Source organism: Pipistrellus hanaki (assembly GCF_964339955.1).
Source record: "Pipistrellus hanaki genome assembly, chromosome: 7".
NCBI lineage: Eukaryota > Metazoa > Chordata > Mammalia > Chiroptera > Vespertilionidae > Pipistrellus > Pipistrellus hanaki.
In genome coordinates, this window is record NC_140509.1 from 79,890,439 (window position 1) to 79,906,809 (window position 16,371).

General features: G+C 41.6%; 1 protein-coding gene across 4 annotated transcripts in view; it reads left to right on the forward strand.

The window, feature by feature from the left end:
• The first annotated feature begins 5,522 nt into the window (after window positions 1-5,522).
• Window positions 5,523-16,371, forward strand: part of TAB2 (TGF-beta activated kinase 1 (MAP3K7) binding protein 2) — a 63,704-nt gene continuing 52,855 nt past the window's right edge. For 2 of the 4 annotated variants that reach the window (XM_084890138.1, XM_084890139.1), the window contains exon 1: window positions 5,536-6,019. The gene's annotated coding sequence lies outside the window, so the exon portion shown is untranslated. Of the gene's footprint in view, window positions 6,020-16,371 lie in introns of all 4 variants that reach the window. The other 2 variants (XM_084890141.1, XM_084890140.1) reach the window with 2 other exon arrangements.

Sequence of the window (16,371 nt, forward strand, 5' to 3'; positions counted from 1 at the left end):
AACCCAATCCTTTAAGGTGATATCATTCTGAGTCTCTCCATAGCATTTAACACTGTTGGCCTTGAAATTCCATCCATTCCTCTTGATTTCTGTGCAATATACGGCCTGGGTTCGCCTACTTCTCTGGCCAAGTTTTCTCTGTCTCCATCTCATCCTTCAAGGTTGTATTGTAGACATGCCTCCTGTCCTTTGGCAATCGCATGGCTTTTCTTTATTTTCTCTCTGCAGATGATATTCAATGTATATCCCCATCTTGGATTCTTTATTCTGAACTCTGGTCCCATCTTTTTTTGCATACTGATCATCTGCACCTCGATATTTCTTTAGCATCTCAAATTAGGACTATCACAACTCATATTTCCTTTCATAAGTTCTCTTCCTGTGCACAATAGTCATTTAGGCTTAAGTCCTAGAGTCCCCTTACATGCTCACCTCTCTGTTTTTGACTCCCCAACACTTGTTCCAGCATATAAACCTGGGACTGCTTCATGAATGGACATGTGATTAAGCCATGGTCTAGGAGCTGGAAGGGAAGTCAGCCAGAGGGTAAGGGAAGTGATTCTGGGAAATAGTTTCCCTTTCTTAAGATCTCTTCTCTGCACATTATGACTTCAGGATATGATACCTGGAACTGTCATTACCATCTTGTTATTAGTCATAAAATGATGCCAACACCCAAATCATCAGAGCAGATATGGAAAGAACCTTTACTTTGATGATAGTATCAAACTTCTGTTCTTCATCTTTCAAACCTGAAGACTATTCTACCTCGTAATTCCCAAACTTGTGAAATGTAAATTTCCTTACTGCGTAAGCCATTTTAAATTGGGTTTTGTTAAATGCTGTTGAAAACATCCTTAGTGATAGACTCATTATCTCTCATTTCGGCTCTTGCAATGCCACATTGTCTTTATAACTTCAAACCAAACCCATTTCACACACATGCTACCAGACTATCTTTTTTAAAACAACTATTAAGTCACGTTTTTTAATCTTGTTCAAAAACCATCAGTAACTTCCTATTGCCTAGAGAATACTCCATCCTAAGTAGCTTAGCATTCATAGTTTCATACAGCCCTTCCCTCCTTTACATACCTAACGTTACGGATACACAGAATTAAGTTGTGTTTTCAAATATGTCCCTCCCTTTTCTGCCTAGTTCGGGTTTTCTCTCCCTGGAATTCTCTTGCTCCACTTCCTCCTGTCCATAGTCAATCTTCTTGAAACTACCCCCAATGACGTTTCTCCTACTTCCACATCCTACAAAATAATCTTTCCTCCCCCTAAGCTTCTATAGTGTTTATTATCATATACCTTGTACTAATGTATTTAGTGTATAGTGTAATCTCTTCTACTACCCGTGCTGTTCAGTAGAATTTTCTGTGAAGGTGGTTAATGAGCGTTTGAAATTCGGTTAGTGTACTGAGGGCCTGAATTTTCCTTTTTGTTCAGTTATTTTAAGTGTAGATAGCTACAGGAAGCTAGTGGCCACTGTCTCAGAGGGCACAGTACTAGACTAAAAGATTCCTGAATGTAGTACAGAGAAGATACTTTATTTCTGAAATCACTACATAGATCACCTGAAACCACAAATTGCTTTCTTCCCCTCTTATTTTATCTGCATAGCTTGTAGATAATAGACACTGAATATTTATTGATTCATTAAATATGGAAATCACATTTACCAAATATAGAGTGGTTCCTAATTACTTGTGTTCCAAATTTAAACAGATTAAATAGGGAAGAAAGAAAAGCTGAATGACCAAAACTACTTCCGTTACTGAGAAACAGATGGCCAGATGGCCAGTTCCATTGTAAAAGAATCTCAATCCCTCTCTCTCTCTCTCTCTCTCTCTCTCTCTCTCTCTCTCTCTCTCTCTCTCTCTCTCTCCCTATCTCACAATCCTCCTCTTAGTCAAGTAGGAAAACTCTGCAGTCCAAAGCTCTTTGTTTTTAAAAACTTTTAATTTTGCAGTGATTTCAAACTTAGTGAAAAAGTGCAAGAATGGTACAGAAATTTCCACATTCACCAAGTTTTTAAAATACTTAAACATTTCTTGGAATTTAAAAATACCATGTGGTTGCCAAGGACTGGGGAGAGGGAATCCGTGTTTAGTGGGTATAGAGTTTCTGTGTGGCAAGCTGAAGACGCTCGAGGTCTGCTGCACAACTTAAATATACTTAACACTACTTAACGTTTGAAAATGGTGAAGATGGTAAACTTACTGTTACGTTTTTTTGACCACAATAAAAAACAAAACAAAAACATATCACCATCTTCAAGCATGAGAACAGTTAAGCCATCTTTGGGGGGAAAGCTATAATTTATTATAGACTAAAAAAAAAAAAAAAAAAAAAAAAAGCAAATATCTTTTCTTTGGTCCTGTGAATTATTCTTCTAGGAATCAATCTGTTCTTGTATTTTGGAAACCTCATTTTCTGGAAGTTCTTCCTTATGGCTGATTTTAAATTTTATACGATAATCCCCTTTTTCATCATATTCCAACCTCAATAAAAACAGTTATTATAGTTACATACAAAGGAGCACCCATAAGATTGTCAGCTGATTTCTCAACAGAAACTATGTAGGCCAGAAGGGAGTGGCAAGAAATATTCAAAGTGATGAATAGCAAGACCTACTCTACCCAGCAAAACTATCATTCAGAATTAAAGGTCAGATAAAGAGCTTCACAGATAAGAAAAAGCTAAAGGAGTTCATCACCACTGAACCAGTATTATATGAAATGCTAAAAGGTATTCTTTCAGAAGAGGAAGAAGAAAAGGGTAAAGATAAAAATTATGAACAACAAATACATATCTATCAACAAGTGAATCTAAAAATCAAGTGAATAGAATAAACTGGTTAATATAATAGAATCAGGGGCATAGAAAGGGAGTGGTCTGACAATTCTGGGGGGGGGGAAGGGTGTGGGGGTGCAGGAAGAGACTGGACAAAAATTGTACACCTATGGATGAGGATAGTGGGGGCAGGGTAAGGGCAGAGGTTGGGGTGGGAACTGGGTGGAGGGGAGCTATGGGGGGATAAAGGAGGAACAATCGTAATAATCTGAACAATAAAGATTTATATAACAAAAATCAAATCAAATTGGTTTTTCAGTAAAAACAATAATAACCTAGATTTACCAATTTTTAGACTTTGTTCATCTCTTCCTGTGTATGTGTCTGGAAGACGTGAGGGTGTGTGTGTGTGTGTGTGTGTGTGTGTGTGTACATGATTTTTCTGAACAATTTGGGAGAAAATTGCATGCATAATTCTATTTGCCTCTTAGTATTTCATTGTTTACTTATGAGTAAAGATATTCTTATGCATAACATATTCAGGAAATTTAACACTAATACACTACTTTTTTTTAAAAATATATTTTATTGATTTTATACAGAGAGGAAGAGAGATAGTTAGAAACATCGATGAGAGAGCCTCTTGCACACCCCCTACTGGGGATATGCCCGCAACCAAGGTACATGCCCTTGACCGGAATCGAACCCGGGACCCTTCAGTCCCCAAGCCGACGCTCTATCCATTGAGCCAAACCGGTCCCGGCTAATACACTACTTTTATCTATAGTGCATCAGTTATCCTAATTATATCCAGTTTATAGCATTTTTTTTTTCTCCTAGTAAAGGATCCATTTCAGGATTAAATTTAATTAAATTGCATTTAGTTTCCTTTAATCTGCAGTTTTGTTTTGTCTTTTATGACATTCACAGTTTTTTAAGAAAACAGGCCAGTTATTTTATAGAATTTCCCTTTGAGTTTGTCTGATGCTTCCTCATGAGGAAACCCAGGTTAAAGCTCTTCAGTGTAGGTACAAGGACGTATTGTTATCCACACTTTCTCTGCCACCCACTGGTTCTTAGGCTTGACCTACTCACACCTATAATATCCTTAAGTTTATAAAGAATTTTATTTCTATTAAAATATGTACATATACATTTCATTAAGTACATTTTTGTATAAAATACATATTCTACCATTTCAAAACCAACTGTTGGCTCTGTGCTTATACTGGCTCCAAAGACAAGTGACATTTACTCAATAAGGGATTCTGTTTCTCTCATTCATTTCACCAATGATTTTAATATTGAGTATGAAAACAATTCCTCAGGGGACTACTGCAAAATATTAACGTTTAGTGATTTCTTACTACTCCCAGTGAATAAATTAAAATAATAGCCTTTCCATTTTTAAGTCACAATTTACTTTTTATATCTTTCTTAATGAAATCGACTCTGGAGAGAGAATACTCAAATTCTGATTTATAAGTGGTAATAAATACTTTTGACTTTCTTAGTGGTAAAAAGGTTTTGAATGTGGTATTATATCCCAAAATGTTAGGTATTTTTTACACGAGTGAAGTGAAAAGAGCTGGTAAAAAAAAAAAAAAAAAAAAAAATCCCTTTAGAGACACTTGTACTTAAGGTGTGCTTTTAAAGGGGAGGGAGGGAGGCTCTCCCCGTAGGAACAGCGCTCACATCGGAAGCAGAATAGAAATGAGGATTTTCCTGGGGCGTGAGGATTGTTCCAAGGAAGGAACTGGCAGATGCAGAAATGTTGGCCAGGGGCAGAAAAGGGCCCCTGCCCTTTTGGACCCCATGAAAGAGCTAGCATGTTTAAATAAATGTTTTAGATTGTGAGAAATGCCGGAGTGGGGTGGTGTGTGTGTGTGTGTGTGTGTGTGTGTGTTTTCCTAGGAAATTAAATATTTCTTTAAGAAGACAGAACCAAGTCTGCCCCGCTCCCCCTCCCCCCCTTAACCCCCGCCCTCAAGGTAAAGTCTTTGGCTCCGATTGCGGGACTTCTAGGAACGTGCACTAAGAAGGCACTGGACACAACACGACGCCTGCAGCATCTCGCTTTTGTGCGTTTGCTCCCAGGCGCTCGAGAAAACGGGGACACTTTTGTGGAGTCCAGGAGCTTCGAGGTTCCCCTCCCGCCGGGTCGCCGCCCCGCGCCCGCAGCTTCCCCGCCGCGGGGCTCCGAGGGGGTGTGTCCGCCCGCCGCGGCCGCGGGCCCACCGGCCGCCGCCCGCAGCCCCGGCCCCCGCCCCGCCCCGGGCCCATCGCCCACCCGCCCGGACCCATCGCCCAGGCCCGCGCGGACCGGAGCCCCGGTTCCCCTCTCCCTCCCGCCCCAACGGCCGGGGAAACCCCGCACGTCCTCCCCACACGGACACCCTCCTCGCGAGGACGTGCGGCGGGGACCCCGACACTGAACACGTGTAAGAAGCGCGCCGGGGTCCCGGGCCTCCTCCCGCACGGCCCCGGCGGCGGCGGCCCGCGAGGCCGCGTCCTCCCTGCAGCGTCCGCCGGGCGGGCGCGGAGCCTGCGCGGCCGGGGCGGGGAGAGAGCATCCCCGCGCCGCCGCCGCCGCGCCCGCCGCTCCCCGCCCCGCGCCCCGCCGCCCGCCGGGGGGGGGGGGGGGGGCGGCCTCGTCACAGCCGCCGCCTCGGCCGCGGCCGCAGATCTCGCGGTGTTTGCCGCCGGCCGCGCCGCCATATTGTGTGGCAGTATTTTGATTTGCGCTGGGCTGGCCGGACCGCGGCGAGAGCGAGCGAGCGAGCGAGCGCTGGGGGGGTGGGGGGAGGGCGGCGAGCGCGCGGGGGGTGGGGGCGGCGGGAGGTAGGGAGGCCGAGCGAGCCGAGCCGAGGCACCGGGACCGCAGCGGCGGCGGCGCCACCCAGCCAGCGTCTCGGATCGGCGGCGGCCGCCGGCGGGGCGACCCAGCCCGACCCCCTCCCCTCCCCCTCAGCCACGAGCGGCGGCGGCGGCGGCCGGAGAGAGTTGGCGGCGGCGGCGGCGGCCGATCGGAGGGGCTGAGCGGGGAGGGCGGGCGGGCTGCGGGGTCCCCCCTGCCGGGCGGAATCGGCGGCGGCGGCGGCGCTGGCGGCGGCCGTGGTGGAGGCGGCGGCGGCGGCGGCGGTGGAGACGGCTGCCCTAGTGGGAGAGGCGGCGGCGGCGGCGGCCGAGGAGGAGGAGGAGGGGGAAGCGGCGGCGAAGGGTAAGCGGACAGCGCTGCCGGGCCCTCGGCGGGGTCCCCGCGGCTCGGTTCCCCCCTCCGCTCCCTGCAAACCCCCTCCGTCTGGCCCCGGGGCGCCGCGGACTCGCAAGGCCCCTGCGGGCGGGCGCCCGCTCCTTCCTCTCGCTCTTCCTCCCTCCGCCTCCTTCCTTCCTTCCCCCGGTTGGTGAGGCAGAGAGGGAGCCCCCCCTCCGCCCCCCAAGTCCCTAGGCCGGGTGGGGGTGGGGAGCATCGGCCGGGCCCGGGCCCTCGGCGGTCTGTGCGGAGGGGGAGGGGGAGACTCATTGGAGTCGTCGCCGGGGAGAGCCCGGGTGGGGGAGGGTGCCAGGGGTGGGGTGGGCCCCTGCCGCCCCGGGGTCCCCCCCCCCACAGGCCCACCCCCCTCAGGCAAGTGTGAGCCGTGGGGCCCGCAAGCTTTTGGGGAGCCACCCGGATACAGATGACCTACAGGCCAGGGGTTGCGGGGAGAGACCGAGAGGGTGCCGTGGGGGGTCTGCGGGGAGAAGGTCGTTCCCTTTGCAAGGCTGGTTGCCTGCACGCCTTGAGGTGGGGAGCAAGCCCAGCTGGGATCATGCCCCCACCCTCACCCCTCGATTGCACAAGATAACCCTGGTTTTCTGTGCGATCAGAGTCAGACCCTCCCCTCGTGCCCGCGGCAGGCGGGCAGGCGGGCAGGGAGGGGAGAGGGCAGTGCCGGGCAGGTGACAGGTGGATCTTTCGGTTGCTGATGCTGCGGGGTGGCCCGGGCAGAGTGGCAGACCCAAGTGTCAGAGCGGGCGCGTGGTGTATGTATGTGTGTGTTTGGCCACGTTTCACTCCATATATAGTCTATTTGAGATGTTAGGTTCCCGTTCTTGAAGTCAGCTTAATTGTTGTGGAGAAATTCTTCAAATGTTTCTGATAAGAGAGGTTCCAGGAGAGCTGTTGGGGAAGGGGTAGGGGGGGTGGCGGGGGTGGCGTGCAGCTTCTCAGGGGTCTCACATTCATAAGATTCAGGTCCCCGGTGCCAGGCTGTTTCCATCGCCTTTTATTCATTGGAAAGTTTTTGGACACTAAGGTTATATTCGAGACAGCAGAGGGGCAGTGGCGTTTTGCATCCATTTTGTCTGTTTCGGGTAAGTTTGTCAAAGTGTCGAGTCTTAGGATCAGGTTGGTTCATATTTTGCAAAAGGAATGCATTCGTGCTTTAGCTCACTCAGAAGAGTACGTTGCTCAATTATGCAGTTTCAGATGTGGCCGGGAATTTTGGTGGGCATGGAATAGAATTTTTGTTTTCAATTTTTATACTACTACTACTCTTCAGACAGTAGCAGAGTATTGGCATCTTTAAAAAAAAAAAAAATACCTTTAAACTTTTTTATAACCATGAAATCGTGATTGATTTTAACTGTTGACAACTTGAGACTTTAGATTTTGCATTCTTTAATTAAGGAAGACATGCTTTTCATCTTACTGTATGTCTTGGCTGAGCATATAAATGAGGAACAATGGAATTGTCAGATAAATGAGCTACAAATTAAATTAGGGCCAAGCTAGTTTTAAAAGGATCCTAAAGCTTTTAAAAAACGTGTGTGGGACAAATATATTGAATGATGTTACTATCAGTGTGTTAACAGGAAATAGACCAAAAATTCCAGTGATTCAGAACTTCTGTTGGGGTTTTTCCCCCCTAAAATCTACTCAGTTTTTAATAGAAGGTGCTTAAGATTTAAATCTTTAAAGGATCAACTGAAAGTTTAATGTGTTGATTAGATAAGTCATCCAATGAATATACTCCATTATTTCAGTTTTCTCTTGGATGCATGGAATAACTTTTCCTGAGTTTAAAAGTATTATGAAAGGACAGACACAACTCTCTTTAGTGAATTGTCACTTAGTAGAACCTGTGCTTTTGTTACTCATTAAGAAGTGGGAAAGAGTCAGACTCTCATATATTACAGATTTCCTGAAGTATAATTTTAACCTGGCTCAATCTCATTTGATTGAAATAGTACTTACGTTTGGTCCTCTTTTTAGTGGAAAGAAGTGCTTGCCTTTAGCTAAGGATATTGTTTAAAACTTGCATACCAGCTATTACCCCTAATGAGATGAGGGGGCTTTTAAACTCTGCAGAGTTAAGTAGGTATTACTACCCAGACCCCCAATTATGTCATTATTGAGTATTGCTTCTTGTCTTTGTAGCACATTATACTAGGGTAAGTGTCTTAACATGATTGGTCTTGCATGTCTTGATAGAAGTAAAAGTTTATTCTAACTTCTGTAGTTTTTTCTGTAAGGAAAATTCTTAAAATACTCTTTAGGATGAAATGTATGTACATGTCTGTGAACATACTACATTTTGAAAGATAGGTGTATTGTAGACTGTGAGTTTCATGCAAAAAAAAAACTGGAAATGTCTGAATTTTCTAAAACAGTTTATCTTTTTAATATCATCACCATACTATAAAGGGAAATTTTTGCCTTAAGATATATTGGGAAAAAGTACTTGATAACTTTATAATATGTAAAGTTCATAAATAAAAGTATAATTCAGAATGGCTTCACTTCCATTATATCTCTATCTGTCTAGGCTCCCATGACCCAGAGGAGTACAATAGTAGCCTTTTTTCCTTATTTCATTTATATTATCTTTATTTGATCCATCAAAAATTGGGACTCTCTAAAATAGAAGGATAATGAGGTAATAACAGAGGCAAAAGTGATAATTGGGGCAAAATAGTAAGAAGGAGAAGATGGAGGTAAGGTACTGGTAGAGGATTAGATAAACAGTTTTATGCAGCTAGGAATTTGGAGGTAGTGGTGGCTGCCAAGCATAGGAAAGTGATCATACTGTACTGAACTGTACTAAGGAGATTTGCTCTGATCTTTTGATAGACTCTGACTATATAATTTATTTTAAATCCTCTGTATTAAGATGGTAGGGATTTGGAGACAATAAATTGTGTGAAATTTGAATATATGTATATTCATACTTATTTACCTCTGGCTCATATTTCCAAAATACTGTGTTTTAACATTTCATCTTATGACTTTGATCCTAAAAAATCAAGGACATTTGCTTTATCAGGAAGCGCTAATGAGCCTGAGTAAATTTACTCTTAGGCTAGCATGTATTGAATGTACTTTTTACATCCTCTTTAGCCACTAAACTTGATTATTTTGATAGTCAGATTAAGAATGGCTGTATTTCTTTGAAAAAATATTCTATCCCTTAGAATAATATTTTTAGTTGTAAGTACTACTTCTAGCCAGCTACATTAAAGTTATGCTTTTCTCTTAGACTTTTCATTTGGATTTTTATTGACTCATATTTCAGAATATGCTTAGTTTCTAGTTTTTTAATCCTCAAAAAATGAGTGAGCTACTGTTAAAAGCACTGCTAACAAGTTAATGTTTCAGAAGGATATCCAAGTCACAATCAGAATTGCCACAAAATGAAATTGAGGATATATACGTGTGTGTGTGTGTGTGTGTGTGTGTGTACACTAGAGGCCCAACGCACAAAATTTGTGTAAGGGGCTCAGCCCTCGCAACCCCGGCTTCATCCAGAAAATCTTCCCGATGGTCATTCTGCTATTTGGACTAATTAGCATATTAGCTCTTTATTATATAGGATTATCCCTATGAAAATTGATTAAAGTCTTGGCACTTAAAAGTGCATTCGTTTGAAATTATTTAAGTAGACCCTCTTCTCTCCTGACAATGCTTGATAAATGAGGCTTTGTTGAATGTGTATTTCTGACTTGCCTATAATTCTTAATGTAAAATTTTAATAAGATTTTATTATATTCTTAATTATCTATTCCAGTTCAAAATTTGGTATTAAGGGAGTGGTAAATTTCTTTTGAAATTTTATCTTAATGTTAACCTTTTTAGTGTTTCCTACATAATGAAAGAAAGAAATTAATACCTATTGAATGCCTGTTGAGTATCCAGCTTTCATTTATTGCACAAATATTTATTGAACACTTACTATGTGCCAAGGACCTATGAGATGCTGGAAATACAGCAATGGATATTAATAGACAAAATTTCTGTCCTCATATAGTTTACATTTTAGTAGTGGAAGTGTGTCTGGGAGAAAAAAATAACTGTGGAGAAAAATAAAACAGAAAAGGGGTTTAGGGAATGGATATAGCCTATTTGTTCTTTTAAAAATTGTGTAATGGCCCAGCCCGTATTTCTCAGTGGTTGAGCATGGACCAATGAACCAGGAGGTCAGGGTTGGATTTCTGGTCAGGGCATATGCCTGGATTGCAGGCTCAGTCCCTAGTGAGGACGTGCAGGAGGCAGCTGATCAATGATTCTTTCTTCCTCATTGATGTTTCTCTGTCTGTCTCTCTCTCTCTCTCTTCCCCCTTCCTCTCTGAACTCAATAATAATTTTATATATGTGTATATATTTATATTTTAAAACCCTATGTAATGGATATCCTTGCTTTCAAAGACAAAAACAATCCTATACATAAATTTTATCTTTGACTGAAAATGCACTTTATAACTTGGGAGCACAATTATGTTTGTGCTTAAGAGTTACAGTTTTAATTAGTATCAATTTCCTATTGTTAGTATTTCAGAAATCTGCTTTCTGACTCAGTAGAAAATTTGGAGTTTACTGTCCAGGGAGCCACCTATTAGTTTTGTGATTTGGGGCCAATAACAATGTCTTCCTTAGCTTCTCTGAGCTTATTTTCTTTTCTGTAAAATGACTTACAATATCTGTAAGGGTGTTGTGAAGATAAATTATACATTTTATGTAAATTATATAATATAGAAGGGGTTCAGTAAGTTGCAACTTTTTGTTTACTGCCTATCTGGAGTTCTATAAAAACAATTGAAGTTGGTGACCCTTCCAAATTCTCATAGTACTGTGTAGGACATTATTTAATGTGCATTTGATTTAAACAATGAAAGCAGTCATGCCTGATAGTATATAAGGTTTATTAAAATGCAACTGTAATTTATAGTCACTAGTACTTTCTGGGGAGTCTATATATACATGTTAGCTAGTCAGCATGTTATCAGGAGTAAACTTGCTGTCTTCCTTTTCTGGTGAAGAAACATTGTGATACATCTTATATAGGTTGATGAGCTATGCTATCTCAGCATTTTAACAAGTAGGTGTAAATATTGTCTAAGATTCCAGTTCATGGAAAAACTTGTGAAAGGTTTAATACAGTGCCGGGCATATTGTAAATATTCAGTAAATGTTTGCTATTATCATATTTATTACTCCTTTATTGTGTGAAGAGAGATAATGCAAAGAATTTACGAAGTATTTAAAAAAAACTTTTACAAAGATAAAATAATGTGAATGAGTTTCTTGAGGAAAGAGTGGAATAGGCAATCAAACTGCAATTGTTTTTCATTTTTTTTATTGGGCAATCAAAATTGAATTTCTCCAGGACAGACCCATGTTTGATTTTCCTTCCATCATGACTTCACCATATCTTCAGCTCCTGGCCTATAGTCCAGAGCTGTGTGTTAAATGTCCAGTGGTTCTTACTGATAGTTTTCCTTTAGTAGTAAGCACCTTCTGTGTCTGAAAGTATGTGGTATAGACATGTCTTGGAATCTCAAATTTTAAGCACAGGCTAAGAGGTCATGCAAAATCTTCTGAATGCCGTTTTTTTAATCTAGCCAAAAATTTGAAAACTATCCTAGAAATTGAAAAGAAGAAATCAATTATTTGAAGCTAGATTAGTATTTGTTAATTTATTTTCTGTAAGTTGTTGAAATTAAAGTGAATAGCAGTTTTTGCCGAAACCGGTTTGGCTCAGTGGATAGAGTGTCGGCCTGCGGACTGAAAGGTCCCGGGTTCGATTCCGGTCAAGGACATGTACATTGGTTGCGGGCACATCCCCAGTAGGAGGTGTGCAAGAGGCAGCTGGTCGATGATTCTCTCTCATCGATGTTTCTAACTATCCCTCTCTCTTCCTCTCTGTAAAAAATCAATAAAAAAATATATTAAAATAAAAAGAAAGTGAATAGCAGTTTTAAAAAGGAAAGTTGAAAAGAAATTCATGTATAATTATGTGCTCTTCGTTGCTAAAAGACAGTTTTATCTGTCTCTATATATTAGGTGTACCGATTAATAATAGCAGATTTTGTAATCAAAGAAAACATGATAATTTCAAGAGAAACATCAAAAGTGCTTTATTCAAAGTAATGTCCAACGCTAGCTACACATTTCCCCATTTTTCAGGTAACTTGTGGATACCCTTCCAATAGAACTTTTTTGTTTTGAGGCAAACCATTCAGAGACCCCTTCGTAAACTTTGAAGTGCTGCTCAGAAAGTGCGTGTGCCATCAATCGGAACAAGTGGTGATCTGTAGAAGCAAGGTCTGGTGAATACAGCGGGTGGGTTAATACTTCCCAGGCAAGATCTTTTAACGTGTCTTTAATTGGTTTTGAAGTGTGTGATGGTGCATCATCATGAAGCCAAATTACTTGGCCGTGTCTTCTGGCATATTCTGGTCGTTTCACAATCTAAGCGTGGTTCAAATTGATTATTTGTTGTTGGTAGCGATCAGTAGTAATGGTGTCACCTGGTTTTAGAAGCTCATAATACACCACAGCTTCCTGATCCCACCAAACGCAGAGCGTTGTCTTCTTTCCAAAGCGATTTGGCCTTGCAGTAGATGTTGATGGTTGACCTGGATCAATCCATGATTTTGTGCGTTTGGGATTTTTAAAATCACTTTTTATCGCCAATCACAATTGGATGCAAAAAATTCTTTCTTGCTGTTTAAGCAGCATTTTACTTATGACTTTTCGATTTTCCATTTGTCTTCCATTCAGTTGATGTGGCACCTATTTTACTTCTTTTAAAATCTTTCCCATTGCTTGTAAACAATTGGAAAGTGTTTGCTGAGCAACGTTTAATCTTTCTGCAAGTTTTTTGTTTTGTTTTTTTAGTTTGACGCACAACTTCCTCCAATAATGCTTATAATTATTGGTCTTCAAACTTTCTTGATTTTCCTGGACATTCTCTGTCTTTCACATCAAAATCATCACTTTTAAAGCGTTTAAACCAGCGTTCACAAGTATCTTGAGATGGAGCATGTTCACCATAAGCTTCCGAAAGTATTCAGCAACACTTTTCTTCAAGATAAAGTAATTAATTATAACTTCCTGCAAATGTTTTTTTTGTGGCACGAAATTCAACATTTTTAAGTGTAAAAATATCTATGATGTTAACACCTTCAGCAAATTTGACATATGAAGTTTTGAAGCTTGTCAATACAACAAAATAGCATACGTATCAAATCGCATACATATCAACATACATGTAACTCCATCTATTGAAAAAAAAATCCACATTAACCAGTACACCTAGTTTATATATAATCCTTTTTATTTCAGAGAGAGAGAGAGAAACATCAATGATGAGAAAGAATCATTGGCTTGGCTACCTCCCTCATATCCCCCACCAGGAATGGAGCCCAAAACCAGGAATCAAACCCTGGTTCATGGGTGGACACTGAACCACTGAGCCACACCAGCCAGGTTCAGTCATCTATATATATGTGTCCCTCCCACCCTCTGACCGGTCTCTGTGATGTGCACTGACCACCAGGGGGCAGACACTCCACATAGGAGCTGCCGAGCTGCAATGCCGGCAGCAGTGGTTCTCAGGTGACGCACCCGGAACCAGAGCGGAGGGAGCCTGATTCCTCACGGGGCTGTGTGGTTCCACCTTCAGCCTGGGTGATGTTGTTGCTGGGGCACTGTCGGCCCCGAATCTGGTTTATAGCACATTTGCGTTTGATTTCCACACCCTGAATGATGGCAACTTTGCAGAGTGCCCTCTCACACTTCCGGACCACTAGCGAGATGTCAGAGGAGAGCCGGTTTCAGCCCGATCCCCACAGGCCAGGCGCGGGACCCCTCTGCTGGAGTGACCCCACTCACTCCGTAGACACTGGGGAGGGGCCGAGGGAGGTTGGCTCCAGGGCATGTCCAGCCCTTCTCATCCAGTCCCGCTCTTCTGGCCACCTTGTAATTAATTTATTTTCTATGTTCACGGATTCGTGCCCCAGGTCACTAGTTTTATTATATTGCTATGATGTGTTTTCACAGAAAAAGGAAAACATCCCACCTCACCCTTTTTAACAGTAACCCATTTTTTTAGATGTTTAAATCTTAGCACCAGTCAGCTTTTCCTGGTTAGTGGCAAATTATCCTCTGCCTAATGAATAATTTTAGCTTTTCTAAAACTTAATGCTTCCCTAAGTTCTAAGACCTTTAGTCATTTATACAAAACTAGAGGTCTGGTGCACAGGATTTGTGCACTGGTGGGGGGCGTGGCCTGTGGGGATTGGCCAACTGTGGGAGCGTCACATCCTGGTGAGTGGAGCAGCTCTGGACCCGCCCTCTGAGCAGCTGCTCCCAGTCAGCTGAGCGGCGCTCTAGCTGTGGGAGTGCACTGACCACCAGGGGGCAGCTACGTCATAGCAACTGGTCAACCAGTCGTTCTGGTGGTTCCACCATTTGGTCGCTGGGCTTTTATTATATAGGATACTTCCTGGCTTTAAAGAAATATCCACAAATATGTATAGGACAAATTGTTTTTTACTCAAATTTGATGTGACACAATACTATTTTGAAAGTGAGACAGAAAAGCATACAATTGAGTATTTTGATGCTCTTGTGAGTTATTTGCTTGTTTTGAACTATAACAGCCGTCCACTAGAAAAGTATACTACTGCTGAGTATTAGTTTGAGTGGCTTCAGAAAGAGAGTCTGATTTATCCACAAACAGGTACAGCATAGATAACGGATGGCATTTTAAGAATCTGTAGTATTTTGTTAAAGAAAATGGCATTCTTGTTTCACTTAAGAAGAAAAACAAAAACAGTCCTAGTACAAGTCACAGAAGCCAAATACCCATGTTTCCCTGAAAATAAGACATCCTCCGAAAATAAGACCTAGCGCATGGAAAAATAAGACATCCCCTGAAAATAAGATCTAGCGCATCTTTGAGAGCAAAAATTAATATAAGACACTGTCTTATTTTCGGGGAAACAGGGTAATAAATTAGGAAAGGTCCTGTAGAGAGAGACAGGAGAAGCAAGAGTAATAAGATTTGTAGAACTTAACAGATTATGGTGGGAATATATAAATGCTGATTGTTATTCATAAAATAATTCAAAAGAACTAATACATTAAAGAATATGTGTGATCCCTGTAACAGTCCCCACATTTAACCTTGCTAAAGCAAAACAGTAGGTCAGAAGCAATGCCACATTTCTGGGTACATTACAGGAATTAGTGCTACCATTAAAAACTTGAAAGTTTCTGGGGGGTAATTTTGTCCATTTAACTTGCCTGCTTAGCACAGAAGACATAGGTTCTGGGAGAATGAATTATTGCAACAACAACAAAGTGTGTGAAAGTAATATTCAATTAGTAAGTTCCACTTATTCCCAGCTTTATTAACTATACTTTCATCTGAATTATTAAATAATACTATTATTTTGAGTTTTACCTTAAAGTTTTACTGTAACGTTTATATTAAGGAAAATGTCTTTTGACCTTTAATATCTTAATGTTAACCTTTTTAGTATCAGCACATCACAAGTTTGTTTCCTGTCAATTTGCCAGTCAGGCAGACCAAGGATATTGCTTGTTTGATCGGTATAGAGCCAATAGTAATTGATGGAAAGATTTTCCATTCCCTATCAATGAGAGAAAATACTTGCCAATATAAACAAAAATTTGAAATCAGCATTTTGACCTTGCAAAACATGGTTCTCACACACAAGTTTTGTTTAGTCAGGTAAATTAACAAGAACAATAATTCTGATATGAACTGGAGAGAGAGGAGTAGAAGGGAGCCTACCTGATTTTAATTTTCTTAACAACTAAGGAAAATACTGCTTTTGAGTTGGTCTCTGTCAACTTGTCGACCTCCACTCCTTTAAATATCTTAATTTTACCATGTTGGGAGTCAGTGAGGTGTGATAATTCATATCAGGGCTTTAAAGTATGATGAACCGAAGTTCAAATGAATTCTAATAACTATACTAGTAGCTATGAGGTCATAGGTTAATCATTCAAACTCTTTGAACCTAGGACTTTCCTTTAGAAAAAATACGTTTGTACAGTAACACCTACTCTGCCTGGTAGTTTGAACTACATTATCTGTATTTCATATGTTAGCTAGTACAGTACCGTACCTATCTGGAACCTATAGGTAGACATCAATAAGTACTAGTCAAAATGTAAAATATATTCTGTGGTAACCTGTGCTACAGCTTTTCTTTACTGTAATTTATATTAGCTTCATTTTTTAGCACCTTCTATTTAGTAAAGCTTAATTTTTAGAAGTC